This window comes from Petaurus breviceps, unplaced genomic scaffold, assembly GCF_028583685.1.
Source record: "Petaurus breviceps papuanus isolate PSGF00001 unplaced genomic scaffold, PetGlider_PUasm1.0 685, whole genome shotgun sequence".
NCBI classification, from domain to species: domain Eukaryota; kingdom Metazoa; phylum Chordata; class Mammalia; order Diprotodontia; family Petauridae; genus Petaurus; species Petaurus breviceps.
Window position 1 is genome coordinate 1,207,066 of NW_027186455.1, and position 20,447 is coordinate 1,227,512.

General features: G+C 39.0%; 1 protein-coding gene across 4 annotated transcripts in view; it reads left to right on the forward strand.

Annotated features, from left to right (window-relative positions):
• The window catches only part of SYNE3 (spectrin repeat containing nuclear envelope family member 3), a 237,184-nt gene that overhangs the window by 31,169 nt on the left and 185,568 nt on the right, over positions 1-20,447 (forward strand). For 3 of the 4 annotated variants that reach the window (XM_069104246.1, XM_069104245.1, XM_069104247.1), the window contains exon 2: positions 17,407-17,547. The exons of the other annotated variant lie outside the window; for it this stretch is intronic. The gene's annotated coding sequence lies outside the window, so the exon portion shown is untranslated. The remainder of the gene's footprint in view (positions 1-17,406; positions 17,548-20,447) is intronic. 4 annotated transcript variants of the gene reach the window in all.

Sequence of the window (20,447 nt, forward strand, 5' to 3'; positions counted from 1 at the left end):
GACATCAAAAAAGATGAAAATCGAGGAAAGACAGATTGATAATTTAGTGAGCACTGGTAACTTTTCAGAAATCAGTTTCATTTCAGAGTTTAGTCAAGGATAAAGAAGAGTTTGAGAACCAGAGAGAAAAGGATGGTGGTGTCCTCAAGGTAAAGAGAGCTGGGTTTGGGAAGAAAGATAATGTAATGTGATATGCAACTGAAAGAGCAACCTGTCCATAGCACTCATTCAGTGCTAGTTGCTTTTTTCACAAAAAAAAGGCAAAGAGTAGGGGAGATTTACTGAGATGCAGATGGCAGAGCCCTCCTGCTGAGGCACCTGTGACAGCCATGCCATGATCTGGGGGAGAGGGGGAAGGAGGGGGAGTTTGCTTGTTCAGCTGCTGCTGGTGCCTGGACCTTGTTTTTGTTGGAATTGCCATGAGGGAACAACATCAGGAACACGAGAAGCCACTGATGGGACTGAAGTAGGGGAATTTTGATCTTTAACTATGTTGGGGACAAGTCCTATATAACCTCGAGGAGGGGAGAGAGTACAACTCATGTTTTCATTGATTGATCACTACCCCTTGTTCTCAATCTTCAGTTCACTTTAGAGATTACTAGTATCAAGGATAAATTGGGAGGAGAGGCAAGAGTAGCAGTGGGCAGACTATTAGGAGGCACTATTACAGCATTTCAGATGTGGGGTATCTGCTGTACAAGAGCTTTGATAGTGGGATTGGAGAAGGGTGGTAAGAAAATCAAATTGAGGGGCGGCCAGGTGGTGCAGTGAGTAAGAGCACCAGCCCTGGCGTCGGGAGACCCAGGATCAGTTCCGGCCTCAGATACTTGGCACCCACACAAAATAATTGGCCGTATAACCTTGAGCAAGTTACTTAACCTAAAAAAAAAAAAAGAAAATCAAATTGATTCTGATTTCATTTTGTAATCAATTCTATTCTGTGTCACTCCTCAACAAGTTGTAAAATTGCCCAAGCCATGTTTCTTTGTCATGTCAGCTTTTCTCTCTGAGCTAAGTTGTTCCATTAATTCAAAGAAATACATTATCTCTATACATGTTACTGTTCATATACAATGAAGGGAGATCTATTATCTTGCTAACAAGGTTTTTCTTTTTTTTTCTTTTTTGGAGGGGGAAGGTAGGGCAATTGGGGTTAAGTGACTTGCCCAAGGTCACACGCGTAGTTTTGTGTGTGTGTGTGTGTGTGTGTGTGTTAAGTGTCTGAGTCCAGATTTGAACTTGGGTCCTCCTGACTCCAGGGCCAGTGCTGTATTCACTGCGCCACCTAGCCACCCCAAGGTTTTTCAGTTGTGACACACAAGATAAACATTAGATAGATGTGAGAAAAATTGAAGTTCAAATGTAGCCTCACTTACTAGCTATGTGACCTTGGGCCAAATATCTTTTCTGTTTCCTCAGCTGTAAAATGGGAATAATAGTACCTACCTCCCAGAGTTGTTAAAGCAGGGAAAATTAGATATTTGCAAAGCTCTTCATAGACCTTAAAGTGCTATATAAATCCTAGATATTATTATTAATGATTATTATTATTATTTGATAGGCCTTGTTAACTTGCTTAAAAAAAATAAGAAGTGAGTGAGAAGGAAGAATCAAGGACAACTCCCAAATTTTTAATCTGGGAGAATGGGTTGGGCTGATAAGTCAAAGACAGATCTAGTGAGGGCAGGAGTTTAGGATAAATAAATTTTTGGACATATTGTATCTGAGGAGATAACCTGCAGGCAGTTATAGATGTGAGTCTGGCATTAGTTCTGGAAGGCATTGGCATGATGGTGGTGTTTGAAACCTGAAATAGCCTAGAAGACAGTGCTGGAAGGAGAAAAGAGGGCCAAGTACAAATTTTCAAAGATTCCAGAAAAAGAAGGGGCAATAATAATGGAGAAAGAAAAGAATCAGTGAGAGAGATAAAGAGGAAATTTTCATTCATCAAACATTTATTGCAAATCTCAAGTGCACAGAACTATGTATTTTTTTTCTTTTTTTGACCAGAAATGTGATTTCATCACATGGACCTCCTATGCCAATACAGATTGGCACCTTTCAGGCAATTTATGGTCTTAAAGAATTGTCTGAAGCACTGGGAGATTAAGTGAATTGCCCAGGGTCATATAGATAGTATGTTCTAGGGACAAGACTTGAACTAAGTATCTTCCTAACTCCAAATCCATTCCTCTATCCACCACGCCCAGGAGACAAAGATGAAAAATGTTGCAGATTCAATTTTCAGAAAATTTAGGATTTAGTAAGGGGATAAGATATGTACACAAATAAGGATGATATAAAGTATAATACATAGAAATCTGAGGAGGGAAAAATCATTTTCCTCTGGAGGAATGACCAGAACAGTGTGGCAATCATCTGAAGCCTGGGGTGGAGAGAGACCTTAGAAGGAGAGGTTGGTTAACAAGTTCAAATACCCAAAATATGAGAGAAAAGTCAATGGTCTCATTTTTATTTTCACAATGAAACATTGTAGACAATACAGCACTAGCACTGATTACAACCCACTTATACACTAGCATCCCATGCAATTCTTATCCTCAAGATATCATCCTATTATGTGTATGTTTAGTCAGTTTTCAGTTGAGCCCAAGTCTTTTTGACCCCATTTGGGATTTTCTTGGCAGGGATATCGGATAGGTTTGCCATATCTTTCTCTAGTTCATTTTATAGATGAAGAAACTGAGGCAAAAAAGGTTAAGTGACTTGCCCATGGTCACACAGCTAGTAAGTGTCTGAGGCCAGATTTGAGTTTAGGTCTCCTGACTCCAGGCCCAGCACTCTATCCACTGAGCCCCCTAGCTGCCCAGTCCTACTATGTAAACATCAGCTATTATTAGTAGTATTATATATGTGACTTGCATAGGCTCAGTTCATTAGAGAACAATATACACAGAGCTTTCACATCATGTATCCCGGAAGAGTTATACAAATGTTCAACAAGTGCCTACTGTGTACAATGGTCTCTGGGGGGAGATTAGTTCCTAACCTTAAGAAGCTCATAGTATGGTAAGAAGATATGACCATGGGCGGCTAGGTGGCTCAGTGAGTAGAGTGCTGGCCCCAGAGTTAGGAGGACCAGAGTTCAGTTCCGGCCTCAGACATTTACCACCCACACAGAAAACCTAGCATGTAACCTTGGTGTTACAGACTTTCTTCTGATTCCTTTAACATCGTCTGGGTAGCAAAGCAACATCTAAATTGTCTATCTGGTGTCACAGAATCCTTAGTTATTGCTATATGGCTGGACTTTCTACTTCACTGGTCATATATATCCTCAATATTGTCTTTTACACCAGCGGTGTCAAGCTCAAACAGGGACGACCAGTTCATGCGTAAGGATCGCCGAGACTGAGTCTTAAAATGTAATCTTATCTGTGTATTATCACATCATTTTTTATTTTGTTAAATATTTCCCAAATACATTTTAATCTGGTTCGAGTGTTGCTGGCTACACGGGTTACATGTTTGACACCTCTGTTTTATATAATTTTTTTTTTCAATAGATTATTCTGTTCAGTGACTGAATTGGGAGTCAGGATAATTGGGTTCTATTATCTGATCTTCTATTACTAGCTTGCTCTGTGAGCTGTTGTTCAGTCCTTTCAGTCATGTCTGACTCTTTATGACCCCATATAGGTTTTCTTGGCAAAGATACTGGAGTGGTTTGCCACTTCCTTCTCCAGCTCATTTTACAGATTAGGAAACTGAGGCAAACAGGGTTAAGTGACTTGCCTAAGGTTACACAACTAGTAAGTGTCTGAAGCTAGATTTGAACCCAGGAAGGTGAGTCTTCCTAACACCAGGTCCAGCACTCTACATCAAATTTCTTCACTTCTCCATTTTCTCTTTTATAAAGTGAAGGGGTTGGCCTAGATGACCTCTAAGGATGTTCTTCCTAAAATACTGGAATTATTAAGGATTGCTTACCTCTGGAATCATCACAGATTGCTATACAGCACAGATCCTCCTCAGTAGTTTTTCCTGCAATTCTTGATACCACTTAAAGTATTTATGACCTATCCAGCAGGAAAATATCTAAGCATCAAGAACCTTAACTGACCTTCTGGGAAGAAATGAGTCCCAGGACTATTGTATGCCATTCTTATCACCATCCTCATGGCTCACATTCAGATAGCACTTGAATGCTCACAGAACTTTTTCTGTGAAGTAGGGATAGGTGACTTTAATACAGAGAAGAAATTCTCCCTAAGTTGAGGATGGGCTGGGGAAGGCTGTCCTTCTGGGTGATGTCAACAAAGTGTGGTAAGTGACCATGTATCTCAATTTGGGGTTCACAAAATGTGAATCAGTTCTTCAGATATCAGCCCACTTAGTAAGGTATTCATTGACTAGGAAAGTGCAGTTAGTTTTCACCATCCTATCTGTTCCATTCTGTATTCACTACAGGCCCACATGCTATATGTGTCAAGGCACACATCTATAATACAGGAGAGTACTTTTGATATCTTAAACCTATGATCTTCCACTTTTCATGGCTTCTCACCTATGACTTATGAAGATTTTTACTATAGTGACAATTGTAACGAATTAAAATAATCATAGGTAACTATCATTTCAACCATGCTTTTAAAGTTTGCCAAATACTTTCTTTGCAATAGTCCTATGAGTCAAGTTAACAAGTCAACAAGCATTTATTAAATGCTTCCTAGTGACAGATACTATATTAAGCACTATGATACAGAGAAAGACAAAAACCTTGCCTGCCCTCAAGGAGCTTACATACTAACAGGAAAGACAGCATACAAGCAACTATTCATAGCCAAAATAGATAGTGGAGACTGGAGATAATCTCAGACAGAAAGCTCTGGTAAAGGTGAGTGGGGTGGAGGCAGGGAAAGGTCTCCCTGCAGAAGGAGGGATTTGAGGTGAGGCTTGAAGGAAACCAGGAAGTAGAGAGAGTATTCCAAGTATGCGAAGCAGCCAGTGAAAAGGTACAGTCAGGAGATAGTGGTACAGGTTAAGGAAAGGTATAGGTTAAGGTAAAACAAGAAGGTCATTATCACAAGGTTATAGAGAATGTAGAGTAGAGGAAATTTTAAGAAGGGAAAGAAAGGAAGGAAAGCACCAGGTTGAGGGACTTTAAAAGCAAAACAGGTGATTTTTGTATCTGATTCGAGAGATAATAGGAAGCTACTATAATTTCTTGAATATAGGAGGGACAGTCAGATCTGTGTTTTAGGAAGATCACATGGCTAATCAGACGATGGACTACTGAGGTCAGAAGCCTGAGGCAGGAAGACCAACCTGCAGGCTATTTCAATAGTCTAGAAATGAAATGATAAGGTAGGGAGTATAAGTGTTATTAGCCCATTTTACAGACCAGGAAATGGAGACCAGGAGAGAGGAAGTCAGTTGCACAACTAGGCATCATATCCTTGGGAAAATGCAATTAAAATGATTTAATCAGGATTTTAAAAAGGTCAGACCCCTATAATCACAAAGAACACAGACTCCACCATAACTTAAAAGGAAAAACTATTAAAGGATGTGGATACAACACTTGACACATTCTTAAGTTTGGGTAGTCAGAAATGTTAGCCAAGTACAAGTGTTACACATAAATGAAAGAGGACTTTTTTTTTTTTTTATCATTCACATCATTCTTTCAGAGTAGATTTCTGGAACTCTGCTACCGAGCTGAGAGGAAGGTGAATAGGAAAACAGCATTTGTTAATGCTTGTATTTATTGACATCATTCACTACTCATGTTCAGATCCGGAATGATACTTTGAAGGGGGTCCTTTTTTTGTCCAATCCTGCCACTTTTTTATAGTATAAATCACTAAAAAAATACTTGATCCCTGAAATTTGGAAATCAAAAAACTTCAGCTCATGCTACGTGAGTCTAGTGAAGAGTTGTTTATTCTAGGATCTGTGAACATTTTTTAAAAACTTTTTTTGATAACTGTATTATGATATACTTTTTTAAAAAATCATATTAGTTAGATTTTATTCATTAATGAAAAGCATTATCCTAAGGCTTCATCAGATTGCCAAGGCCTTTCATGTCACACACACAAAAAGGTTAAAAACCGCAGGTCTAGTGTAATAGGAAAAGTATTGGATTTGGAGTCCCCTGACCTGGGTCTGAATGTCCACACTGCTACTTAATTGCTTTGAACCTAGGTAACCTTGGTCAACTCACCTCTAATTTTGGGGCTGCTTTTTCCTCTTCTGTGAAATGGAAATAGGAATAGTGACTGGACCTGTGATTCTCTTATTACCCCAAGTCACGTGACTCAAGGTGGGGCTCTCTGTTGGCATTTAATTTTTAATCTCTTACTAAAGCATGAGTTTTGTTTGAGTTTTGGACAAAACTGAACTACTCCCAAGTGAAATGAGCTGAAATAACGATGTAGGCTGACTCACTCTGGGGTAGTCCTTTGTTTTTAAAGGAACTCTGCCTGATATAATGATGGGAGTATCTTTCCTCAAATGTCTCTGCATAATGAAACTTCAGCCAGCTGAGAGGCTGATTATTACTTAGAAGGTCAATCATTCCTGAGCAGAGAGTTCCTCTCTAACTTTTCAGTATTGCTGAATTATCCTCCAATGGAACAGTATTGATATGAGCTATCTCCCTCCCCTCCACATGCTGCTGATTTGGTTGTAACAATGTAAAATGGTATATAATAATATGTAGAAGGCTACATTTGTATTTATAGAATGCTACAATTTATAAATACTTGCACTTTTGATGTTCCAAACAAACCTGGTAAGTGTATAGTGCAAGTCCTTATAGATAAAGAAAAGAAAGTTCAGAGGTGATGTTGTTGTGGTGGGAAGTTCATTGGGCCTGTCACTAGAAACCTGAGCTCCCAGCTCTGATTTCATACCTAAATCTGTGATCATGGGCTACTCATTTAAGCACGCTGAGCCTCAGTTTCATCATTTATAAAATGAGGGAAATGATACTTTCTACACCTGCTGCAAAGGTCTGTCAACCTTATGTTTCTATGGAGATATGAATTACAATCAGTGTTTAAGGCCACGCAACTTGTAAGTGGAGGACAGAACTGTAACTTTCAACTTTTCTAGGGCTCTTTTCACTGCACAAAGCTGCTTCCGCGTAATTGAGTAGAAGACTTTACCATACAGGTATCAATTAAAAGAACTGATGATGTTTTATGGATGGAGGAGGGATGAGTAGACCAGGTTGGGGTGGAGATGACAGCTATTTTTATGTATTTGTTTTGTTATCATTTGAAAATAGGATTAGATTTGTTTTACTGAGGGGGCTGGGGGTGGAATAGGAGTAATGGATATCCTGGGAGAACAGAAAGTGACCAAATGTTCAGCTATAAAAATATGGAGGTTTTAGGGACCAAATTTCAATATGAATCAGTGCAATAGAACAGTCAAAAAAGTTAATGTGAACTTAGGCCACATTACAAGCTACACTTGTAATATTATGTTCAGTCACTATGTTCAGTACTCAGGAAATATGTTTTAAGAAGGTCAGTGATAAATTGGATCACTTCCAGAGCAGGGAAAACAGGATGGGAAGGGCTCAAATTCAGCATGAAAGCTATCTCTAAAGATTTGAAGAACTACATAAGCAAGAGAAATTGGACTTTTATTTTTTTTCTTGGTCTCAGAGGGAAGAACTAGGACAATGGGTAGATAGTGCAAAGAGGTATTTTCAGGCTTTATGGAAAGAAATGCTTGCTAATAATTAGAGTTATCCCAAAGCAGATGGAATGGGCTGATGGGGAAGGTCCCGTCCTAAAGCAAAGCCTGGATGATCCCTTGTTGAGTGTGTTGTAGAGGGGAATCTTGTTTATATATGGTTTTGTCTCTTCTAATTCTGAGATTCAGTGAAGTATTTCCCATTAAGGAAATACTTTATCATTTGATCCTTTATTTACTATGTTTGTAAATATTCCAGTGTCTCTCCCATATTCTTTACTCTTTCCCTCCCTCTTGACCCAAACACAGTCTTTTATGATTTTATTAATCAGAGCAGAAGATCAGTGTTTCTCTTAGAAAATCCTATGTCCAACCCATTCTTTTTTTTTTCTTTTTGGAGGGGGAAGGTAGGGCAATTGGGGTTAAGTGACTTGCCCGAGGTCACACAGTTAGTTTTGGGTTGTCTGAGGCTGGATTTGAACTCAGGTCCTCCTGATTCCAGGGCCGGTGCTCTATTTACTGTGCCACCTAGCCACCCCAACCCATTCTTTTTTAAGGATGGAAAATTGAGGTTGAAGAGAATCACTTCTCCAAAGTCAAAGAGCAAATCAATGACTGACCTGAGACTAAAACACAGACAGTGGGTTTGCTTAGTTTGTTAGAACATCATCATCATCATCACCACCACCACCACCACCACCACCACCACCACTACTATCATCATCATCATCATCATCAGTGAAAACTTTGCTTATGGGTCCATTTAATTTGTTTGGTTCTCTAGCTCCAGTCTCTAACACATGTCATATCTCCTATTTTGAAAATGTGTGCTTTGATCCCAGGACAGAACCAGGTTATAAGAATAGGCAAATTCATGCAGGATCAGTCTTCACCACAGGAAATATAATTCAAATTCATGTCTTTTTTCTTATGGAGGAGTAACAGGGGTCAGTGACATCTCACTAGATTATTAAAAGATCCAGATTGGGAAGTGATCGGAGGTCATCTAGGCCAGCTTTTACAAATGAAACACGTAAAGACCAAAGTAGGGAAAGGATAGCGTCCTAGTTAAACTTAGCTCCCTGTCTGTGAAGGGGAAAGCATGCTGGATCCAGAGACAGATTCTGGATCCAGTTCTGACACTTTCCAACTTTGTGACCCTGGACAAGTCACTTAAATCTTTCAATCCCAGTTTTCTCAACTGTCAAATGGAAATAGTGATCCTCACATTAGTAGGCTCACAGAGATGTTGTAAGGAAAATATTTTTTAAACCTTAAAGAATTTTGGAGTTGGGAAGGACCTTATTTTCTTCATTTTTGAAAGGAGCGGGTTAGTTGGATGATCTGTGAGACTGAAAAATATGAAGTGGCTTGTTTAAGGTCACACAAGTTAATGGCAGAGATAGGACTAGAGGCCAAATCTCCTGACTTCTAGACATGCTCAACCTACTGAACTATAATCTCCCTTCTTCCTTTCTCAGCTACCGTGTTTCCCCGATAATAAGACCTATCCCAAAAATAAGCCCTCCCCTTACTGTGTAAGATTCCTCTAAAATAAGCCCTCCCCCGAAAATAAGCCCTATTGAGATTTCTACTGGAGTGAAGGTGACCCCCTGCGCTACACGCTACATTACGGTACCCTCTGTATGCACCCCCCCCCCCCCCCCATGAAACGCACGCTGCGCTCTGAGCTGCATCCAATCAGAGCTGCAGCAGTGAGCGTGTCATCCTGTTCTTCCCCAGTGATTTGCTTGCTGGTGCCATTGAAAGCAGTGCCACGGAGGAGAGCTGAGGCAGGACAACATAAGCCCTCCCCTGAAAATAAGCCCTCTGGTGTTTTTCTTTCAAAAAAATTAATAAGACAGTGTCTTATTATCGGGGAAACACAGTATCTCTATTTTCCAGATAAGAGCAGAAGTTCCTCTTTTGCATGGCCACTTAGGCCAGTTCTTTACCTGGTCAGGTATATTAGGGATGATATGGGTCACTTGGACAGAAGTTAAGCAACCTCCTTACCCACAGTGTCACTATCACTTGCACAAATTGGTTTTTTATTCTTAAAGGACTTCAATTTAATGTAATCAATATGATCCATTTTGCATTTAATAATAAGTTCTCTAACTCTTGTTTGGTCATAAATTCTTCCATTCTCCATAAATATGACAGGTAAACTATTCCTTGCTCTGCTAGTTTGCTTATATTATCAGATTTTACATCTAAATCGTGTACCCATTTTGACTTTATGTAAGATGTTGGTCTATGGCTAGTTTCTGCAAACTGTTTTCCAGTTTCCCGGCAGTTTTTGTCGAATAGTGAGTTCTTATCCCAGAAGCTGAAGTCTTTGGGTTTATCAAATAGCAGATTACTATAGTCATTGACCTATGTCTTATGTACCTAACTTATTCCACTGATCCACCACTCTATTTCTTAGCCAGTACCAGGTAGTTTTTATGATTGCTGCTTTATAATACAATTTAAGGTCTTGTATGACTAGGCTACCTTCCCTACCATTTCTTTTCATTAATCCACTTGATATTTGTCTTGTTCTTCCAGACAAATTTTGTTATTTTTTTCTAGCTCTATAAAATAATTTTTGGTAGTTTATTGGTATGGCACTAAATAAGTAAATTAATTTAGATAGAATTGTAATTTTTATTATATTAGCCCTACCTATCCATGAACAATTAATGATATATCCTGAATAGATGGAAGGTAATCTTGGACATGAAGGGATTGGGATGGAGAAAGAACAGGAAAGCCCTCTTAAAGAAGGTGGAATTTGAACTGAGTATTGAAGGAAGCTAGGGAAACTTAAGGGGTAGATGGTAAAAGGGAGTGCATTCTAGGCATGGGGAGCGGTGGATACAAAGACAATGTAGTAGGAGATGGAGGATAATGTGTAGGGGTCAGCAAGTAAACCAGCTTGTCTGTATATTGGAGATTTTGTGGAGAGCAGTAAGATATAAGAAGACCACAGAGTCAGGAATGGGGCATGTTGTGAAGAGTTTCAAATACCAAGCCAGAAGATAAATCCTTTCTTGGCTCCTGTGTACTCAAAGAACCATAGAATCATAGTCTCTTAGAAACTGAGCTGAAAGGGACCTTAAAGTTCATCTAGTCTTACCCATCCCCCATCATTTTATAGATGCAAAAACTGAGGCCCAGAGAGATTAAGTGATTTGACCAAGATAAGTCACAGAAGTAGGATTGAACCCCTCTACTCTGACTCTTAATGTGGCCAGTGGGCACAGGGTTCTTTAATGTTAGGAGAGAATTAGGATCTTACCCAAAAGTAAAAGGAAGGGGGGCTTTTAGCCAGAAGCCTGTTGAATAAACAGACTAGAGAGGTAATATTATTTATTTGAAAAGGACCTCCAAGCACTTGTAGTTCACTGTACTCTTGCCCACAGTCTATCCTGCTTCAATGGTCTAGCCCATCTTTTCTTAAGGTCAGAGTCTGATGAGAGTTTGACTGATTACCGAATAGTACAGCACAGACTCTATCTCTAGAAGTCACAAGGACTAGGTTTGAATGCCAGCATTGTCCTTACCAGGTGCAGGATTTTCAATGAGTGACTGGAATCTTAGGTTCTTCCTCTTCTGTACAATAGGAATCCTACATTCTTAACTATCTTATGTGTGAGTTAGGAGGATTAAATGAGATGCAAAAGCTGCCTATATATATGTAATTATAATGATAAGCAACCTAGATGAATGTACCGTGCTTTACAGAAGTGTTTACTGCAGGCACAAGACTTTTTGAAAGCACAGCTCTCATTTTCCCCTTGTTTAAACTTGATATTGGGATAATCCCCAGAGATTCCTTGATTCTAATCCTCATGGCACTTATAGAGGGAGGGATGGAGGAAGGAAGAGATTTTTAAGTACCTACTATATGCTTTACTAAGCACTTTACAGATATTATCTCATTTGACCTTCACAACAACCCTAGGAGGTAGGTAGTATTCTTATCCCCAATTTACACTTGAGGAAACTGAGGCAGACATAGATTAAATGACACAGCTAGTAAGTGTCTGAGGCCATATTTGAGCTCAGATGTTCTCCACTACAGACCCAGCTCTCTATCCATTCTACGAATTCAAATTTTAATTTGCATTGGAGTTATTTGTGGCTCTGGCATCTCTTCCTACCATACCAAAATAAGGGATTGTCTCTTTTCTTAAAAACAAAACAAAACATTAGGTACCTAGGTGGTTCAGTGGATAGTGCACTGGGCGTACAAGATTGAAATAACCAAGTTCAAGTCCAGCCACGGACATCAACTAACTGTGTGGCCCTGGGCAAGTCACATCCTCTGTCTGCCTCAGTTTCCTCAACTGTAAAGTGGGGATAATAATAGTACCTATCTCCCCTGGTTGTTGTGAGGGTCGAATGAGATAATATTTACAAAGTTCTTAGCACAGTGCCTGGCACATAGGAGTGTACCAGCAAACACCCTAGCATACCCAGGATGGCAGCTAGCACAGATTCTTTGATCTGCTTTTATAAAGGAAAGCAACTCAAAAGAAATTAACAATCTTACTTTAATCAAACAGATATCATTCACTTGGTTCAAGGGAAAAAGCCAGAACCCTGAACTTCAGAAAATACAAACAGAAATTACAAGCAGACAAAAAATACAGAGAAAATAATACAATTAAACAAACCAACAGACAGGGCTTCTAGCTATCTTATCATTACATACATACAGTGTTAGTTACCAGAAAGAGAAGCGCTGACATCTGGGTTTTCAAAGCCGGTGGGCTCAAAGGCTGTCCAGAGTTTCATCTGGCCAAATCACATATCTTTTCCCATAAGTGAGCCCCAAAGCAAAATCTCACCTCGGGGTTTATCTATAGGCTTCTCCTGGGTCAGAGTACTTCACAACCTTTAAACCCACTGCCTAATTACAAAGTAACAAAAGGGGTGGGCCTTCCTGGAAAAACAAGCCTCCCCTAAACAAGCTTCTCTTGGTCTCGGATTGAGGCCCATTCAGGGGCAGGGAAGATCTTCAAATTCCCTTACCATTACAAGGAGGCAGTAAATAAATCCATGTTCCATACAATATCTGGTCCAGGGCCCTGAATGTTATGAGCTTCAGATTTGTTATTTTTGTTGAATGGATTCCATTTGTGTAAGACAATGGCAACAATTCACATTTGCATAACAGCAATTTCCTCACAATAACACCATGAGGTAGGTATTGTGAGTACTAATGTACCCCCTCCCCTTTTTTAGAGACTAGAAAACACTCTCAGAGGGATTGATTGAGCTTGTCCCACATCACATAGCTGCCTAGCATTAGCACTGCAGGCCAACAGCCTTGCTTTCTTTGTGCAGACTCGGTCTTTAACACATTAAGTTAAAGAGGCTTTTTTTCAAGCATTAAATTTCATGAAAGTGGGAAGAAAACTACTTCAGGCAAATAAGCTGGACTCGATTTTGGGGGTAAAAATAGTGGGTTCCTACCCATTAGGTATTGAGGATGTTGTGGAGGGTATTCTAAGTAGATGGCCTCCAAGGCCCCCATCAGATAGAATATCAATGCCCTTGGAGGGCAGGGACTGTCTCTCTCTCTTTTTTTTTCTTGCCTTTATATCTCCAGCGCCTACCACAGAGTCTGGCACACAACTGGAGCTGAATACGGGCTTGTTAATTGATTCCAGTTCTGAGACTGTTTTTGTGATGCTGTTATTGGCCTTGAGTTTCCTCTTTGCCAGCTAATTGTTATTGAAGGTGACTTCCCTGCTGAGTATTCTTTTTGTTTGTTTGTTTAAGAATGTTGTCTTTACTTGAATTAGCTCTTCTAATTGTTAGTAGAGAAAATTGCTTCAGGCCCAACTGGTTTATATCTTTCATGTGTTCCAGGCTTTGATTGCACCTACACAAAAGAAGTCTTGTGAAAACCTTGAAGGTGTTTCTGACTCAAAATTAGTATAGTATGAGAACTGCCATTCCTCCAAATGTTGGTTAATTCTTTACTAAAAGATATTAGGCAATCACTTGTATTAATATGTATCACAAAGGAAAATTAGGCAGGAAAGTAAGCATGTTAAAAAAACAAAGCCCATTCATCAACTTGATAAATATGTTTAAGATTAGCATATATTTTCAAGAGCCAGAATGGAATAAATAATTGACTTGCACTTCAGAGATTTGGTTTTCAGCCACTAACCAGTTGTTTTTTTTTTACTTCAGGCAAGTCACTTAACCCTTCTGAGCCTCAGTTTCCTCATCTACAAAATGTGGTTGATAGTATATACACTACCCTTTCTTCAGAAAAACTAAGAACCATAGAAATGCAGGCAATGAGGTGGTACAGTGGTTCATGTAGGGGAGTCAGGAAGACTTGAGTTCCAATCTTGCGTCAGACACTTACTGTCTGTGTGACTCTGGATGAATCACTTAGCCTGGGTCAACCTCAGCTTTTTCAACTGTAAAATGGAGATAATAATAGTATCCACTGCACAAGTTTGTTGTGAGGATCAAAAGAGTTAATATATATATGTATATATATATATATAAGTGCTTTGCAAATCTCAAAATGCTATATAAATGTTAGCCAATATTATTATTACTACTAAGCTCTCAGTCCCTTTAGAATATCAATTAACAGGAAACAAGGTGAAGGAAAGACTTTGATTCCACAAATGTAAGGTCATTTCTTTCTGGAGTTAAATGGAGATTTTTCCAGTGGGATTATTTGGAAAATATCTTTGCAGTATAATGTGTACCTTGCCAGAATTGTATATCCACTATTCCTAATCTTAAAAAAAATGAACCAAACAAAAATCCAATAATGCAAAGAACTTGAGTGTTATATCTCTAAGTTAAGATCTCATGACCCATATTTCTGTGCCATATTTTCTATAATAATAATAGCTAGCATTTATATAGTACTTATATTATTTGCCAGGCATTGATTGTGCTAAGCCCTTTATAATTCTTACATCATTTCATCCCTATGACAGCCCTGGAAGGTAGTACTGTAATCTTCTGCATTTAATAGATGGAGAAAATGAGGCAGACAGAGGTTAAGTAACTTCCCCAGGGTCATATGGGTAGTAGTAATGGTCTTAGTGGTGGTGGTAGTAGTAGCAGTAGCAGTAGTAGCAGCAGCAGCAACTGACATTTATATAGGATTTACTATGTGCCAGAAACTGAGCTAAGTGCTTTACAATTATTTTATTTAATCCTCACAATAACTCTGGGAAGTAGTTGCTATTATTATCCCCATTTTAGGGACAAGGAAACTGAGGCAGACAGAAGTTAAGTAACTTGCCCAGGGTCACACAGCTAGTAAGTAAGACTGGATTCTGAACTAAAGTCTTCCTGACTCCAGGACAAGCAATCTATCTACTGCACCACCTGCTTGCCTTATTTTCTATATGCAACTTTGTCAACAACCCTATGAAGTAAGTAGTGCAAAACAACAAAAAGATGTTATTCTCTCCATCTTAAAGGTGATGAATCTCATCCTCTGAAAGGTGAACTGAGTTACCCAGGGTCAAAGATAAGTATCAGAGCCAGGATTGAAAACCTAGCTTTTTGACTTCTATTAGCATTGGCACCAAGTTGTCTGAATGCAGAGCTGTATGCCAAGATACCCAGCCACATTTTAAAATTCAATTCAACAAATGTTTATCATGTTCATGGATTCAGTGGAGAGCCTTGTGCTAGGAGAATGGAGATAACAAAGTTTGGTCAATGTAGTCACCCCAAAGGCACCTTTTGCCTGTGGACAGTAGATGTTTAAAATTAAATCATTAAATAGAGACTGAATGGTTGGTAATGAGATTAGAGTGCTTCAGATTAGAGAAGGGCACCTGATAATCTTTTCTGTGTGGTCAAATTCAACATAGGTCAGTAGTGTCCCCTCTTCCTGATTTGAGATGACTCTGTGTGTGTATGTTGGGGGTGGGGGTGGGGTCTATAAATAAAATGTGTTCTAGTTAGTATTCTAGACAGTCTTTTATAGACACCCCTGACTCCTCCCCCCTTTCCTGCCTCCTTCTGTGTTGGCTCTTCCCATTAGATGGTAAACTCCCTGAGTTTATTTTCTAGTGGGGTGAAGGACTGTTTTTCTTTTTATTAATTGTATTTCCAGTGCTTAGCACAGTACTGGGCACATAGTAGGCACTTTATAAATGTCTATCGGATGGATTGAATTGGACTCTCAGAAATCCCAACAGGAATTCTAAGAGAAAATTATGTTACCATGATTATTACAATGGAGTTCATTTGGGGTAGGTTTGTGTATTCTTTTTGATCAAGAAAAAAAAAAGTCTATTTTCGAGTCTTACCTGGTTCTTTAGTGCCTCTGTGTGCCTACGGTGCTTAGAGGACTGATTTCCTGAGCTGTTTGTTATTATTTTTAACAGAAAACCTTCACTTTTGTTTATCACGTCTTACAATGAGTCCTTCTAGTGTAATTCCAGGTGGTTTATTCAACTTATTTTCTGCCTCAGATTTTCTTTTCCTCAATGACATCTGTTTATTGGGCATCCTTATATTGTGCTGACTTCGAGGCATCTAAAGTAGGTGAAAAACAAAGCCTTTGTCCTCCAGGAAGTTACAGATACAGCAGCTTATTGTTCTAATAAGCACCAGATAGAGATGGAAGACTAGGGTTCAAATCCCTGCTTTGTCTCTATGTGACCTTGGGCAAGTCACTTAACTTCTCTGGCCTCATTATACTCATTTGTGCTATTCAGTCACTAAGAGGGGTTCTTAACCTGGAGCCCCCCCCCCCCCTTTTTTTCTTTTTTTTTTTTTTTTTAAAAAAATATTTTTTTTCTTTTTTTTTTTTTTTTTTTTTTTTTTAAAGCAATCGGGGTTAAGTAACTTGCTCAAGGTTACACGGCCAGTTATTTCTGGGTGTGGTGCTGAGTGTCTGAGCCCGGATTTTGATCCAGGTCACCCCAACACTGGAGCCGGTGCTCTTACTCACTGAGCCACCTGGCCGCCCCTAAGCAATTGGGGTTAGGTAACTTGCTCAAGGTTACCCGGCCAGTTATTTCTGGGTGTGGTGCTGAGTATCTGAGCCCGGATTCATCCCGACACTGGAGCCGGTGCTCTTACTCGCTGAGCCACCTGGCCGCCCCTAAGCAATTGGGGTTAAGTAACTTGCTCAAGGTGACACGGCCAGGTGTTTCTGGGTGGGTGCTAAGTGTCTGAGCCCGGGATTCGATCACACTGGAGCCGGTGCTCTTACTCGCGGTGCTACCTGGCCGCCCCAGAAAAAAACTGTTTTGCTAATTATACTTTAGTATAATTTATTTCCTTTGTGTGTCTTACTATTCTACTTTATGTATTCAAAACCATTATTTTGAGAAGGGGTCCACAGGCTTCACCAGACTCCCCAAAGGGGTACCTGCATGATACATGAGAAGTTTAAGAACCTCCTTCTCAAAAGTCTTCTCTAGCTCTAACTAGAATTGTTGGAAGTTGACAAAGCACTTTGCTTACAAATGTAAATAGCATTACTGTCATTTTGCAGTTCCCAAAGCTACTGACTTCAGGCTAGTTCTCATTATCTCATGCTGAGATCTTGTATTTACATATGAGAACTTTGGAGGTTTTTCCAAATGTTTTTTCTCCAAGCCCCTTAAAGTAGACAGTCAATCCTTTGAATAATAAGCACTCGCTATGGTGTTGTGCTAGGTGCTAGAGATGTACAAAATGAAAGATTTCTTAAGCCAAGTAATATTCTACTGATTTTTTTTACAGATGAGGGGACTCAGGCTCAGAAAGACCAAGTGATTTGCCACATCTCTAGCAGGTGTCAGAGCGGGAATCAGATCTCCCGAATCCAGGTTCTGTGCTTGTCCCCACTTACACGACTTCTTCAATAGGGGAGACAACTAACAGGTATGGAACTCTTAGAAAGCAGTACAAAGATAACAAATAATGACCAAATGCGTGCCACAGATCATTTTTATGGCTTATTGTGGGACTAATTGGTAGGTTGATCTTTGCTGGTGTTTGTGACCTTTAATAAAGCTATCTGCAAGATAACAATCTAGAGATGTCTAGTCCGATACTTTGATTTTACAGGTAAGGAAACCAATGCCAAAATAGGTTAAATAGATGTCCAAATGTCCCACAGCTTACCAGTCAAGTTTAGTAAGTGATATGGATACAGAGGTGCCCTAAGGGTTAAAAATAATATCAAGGGTTGCTTTCTCAGTACCTTGGAGGCCCTCCTGAGTCTGAGAGCATCCGAAAGTAAACTTTTCTTTTATCCAGGACCATGAAAATTCCTAGTCACCCCTCCATTCTGGGTCATAAAATTCTCATGTCTCCCTTATCTTGTGTCATTCATCTTCCTCATCCTGTCCCTAATTTTCCAACCCCCATTAGACACCCTAAAATTACATCACCATACTACAGGCTGTGTAGCTTTCTGTATATATAAGTCTGGTCCTTTTCCTATATCAATGCCTTTGTTTAGCGCCTTACTGAATCTCAGGCTGGCACGCTTTTGCATTAATAAAGCTAAAGAGAAGGTCTAATTGAATTCTGTCAAAAACCTGAACTAGCTCTCCCAGCACTGACCTCAGCAGTGTTACTCATTCTTCATTCTTGTTGCTATACCAGGGGTGGGGAACCTGTGTATAGACCCAAAATATATTTCTTGGCTAAGTATTTTATATAAAGGAGATAGTGTTTTGGGGGGCAAAGAGGAAGGCAGTTGTTAGGAGGAGGAAGAGGAGTAAAAAAAAAAAAGAAAGGTGAGGTTAGGGAGAACATACCAGACCTGGAGTCAGAAAAGGCTGTTTCTAACTGGAACTGACATTAACTAGTTTCATCATCAGTTAAATGAATGTAAAACTCTCACAGACGTTATTGTAAGGTCTAATGAGGTGTCTGTGTAAAGGGCCATTTAAATGTTAGCTATTATGTAAGCCCTTTGAGTAAAGGGATTGCTTACTTTGTTCTTTGCATTCCTAGTACCTAACACAGAGTAAAATCTTAGTAAATGCTTGTTGATTTAAAATTTTTTATTGCATTAAATATATCCTGATTACACGTAAAAAAAATTTAGCATCTGTTTTTTAAAACTTTGAGTTCCAAATTCTCTTCCTCCCTCCCCTTTCTTACACATTGAGAAGGCAAGCAATATGATATTAATTATATTGTGAGGTTATGCAAAACATATTTCCATGTAAGCCATGTTGCAAAAGGAAAACACACAGAGAACAAGAAAAACTAAGCTTTTTAAAAAAAGGCTGTTTTAATCTGCACTTAGACTTAATCAGTTTTCTTTCAGGAGGTGTATAATATTTTTCATCATGGGCCCTTTGGAATTGTCTTGCATCATTCATTGTTTTGATCAGAGTAGCTAAGTCTTTTATAGTCAATCATAATACAATATTGCTGTTACTGTGTACAATGTTCTCCTGATTTCTGTTCATTTCATTTTCAGTTCAGTTCAGACATGTCTTCCCAGGTTTTTCCTGAAACCATCCTACTCATCATATTGATGTTGATACAAAGGTGCCCTAAGGGCCAATATTAAGGGTTGCTTTTTCAGTACCTTGTGAGACCCTCCTGGGCCTGAGGGTGTCCTAAAGTCTCTTCTGCTTATCTTGGAATACCATAAAACTTTCCCCTTATCCTGGACCATAAAATTCCTTGTCTCCCTCATAAATTTTCCCATGTTTCCCTTATCCTGTTATTATAAAAACAAGTCCCTATCCATCTGTAAATTGCTAGTCCTTCCAGGACTAGCCTGCCACTTTTGCATCAATAAAGCTCCCCTTGGTTAGGAGAAAAATCATCTAAGTGAATTCTTTTACGTCTGAACCTGCTCTCCCAACTCTAACCTCAACAATGTCTTATAGCACAAGAGTATTCTTTTACAATAATATAACACAACTTATACAGTCATCTCCCATTTGATGGGCATCCTCTCAAATTCCAATTCTTTGGCACCATAAAAAGAGCTGCTCTAAATATTTTAGTAAACGTAGGTCCTTTTCCCTTTTCTTTGATCTCTTTGGGATACAGACCTAGTAATAGTAGTGCTGGGTCAAAGAGTAGGCATAGTTTTATAGCTCTTTAGGTGTAGTTCCAAATTGTTCTCCAAGGGGGGCCAGGTAGCACAGAGAGTAAGAGCACTGGCCCCAGTGTCGGGATGACCTGGGGATCTAATCCAGACTCAAACACTTAGCACCCACCCAGAAACACCTGGCCATGTAACCTTGAGCAAGTTACTTAACCCCAATGTCTTTAAAAAAAATTGTTCTCCAGAATGGTTGTATCAGTTCATAACTCCACCAACAATGCATTAGTGTCTCAGTTTTTCTACATTGTGATCACCATTTGTCATTTTCCTTTTCTGTCATGTTAGCCAATCTGATAGGTGTGAGATGGTATTTCAGAGTTGTTTTCATTTGCATTTCTCTAATCAATAATGATTGAGAGTGTTTTACATATGGTCAAATATTATTTTGTTATTAACTTATTATCATATTATTTATTAATATAATATATTATTAATATTATGTAATAGCTTTGATTTCTTTTTCTGAGAACTGTTCGATTCTTTGATCATTTATCAATTGGAGAATGGCTCATATTTTTATGAACTTAGCTCAGTTACATATATATTTGAGGAAATGAGTCCTCTATCAAATAAATGTACTGTAAAATTTTTTTCCCAGTCTTTTGTTTTCCTTCTTTTTTTGACTGCATTAATTTTGTTCATGCAAAATCTTTTTAATTTCATGTAATAAAAATTTTCCATTTTACTTCCCATGATCTTC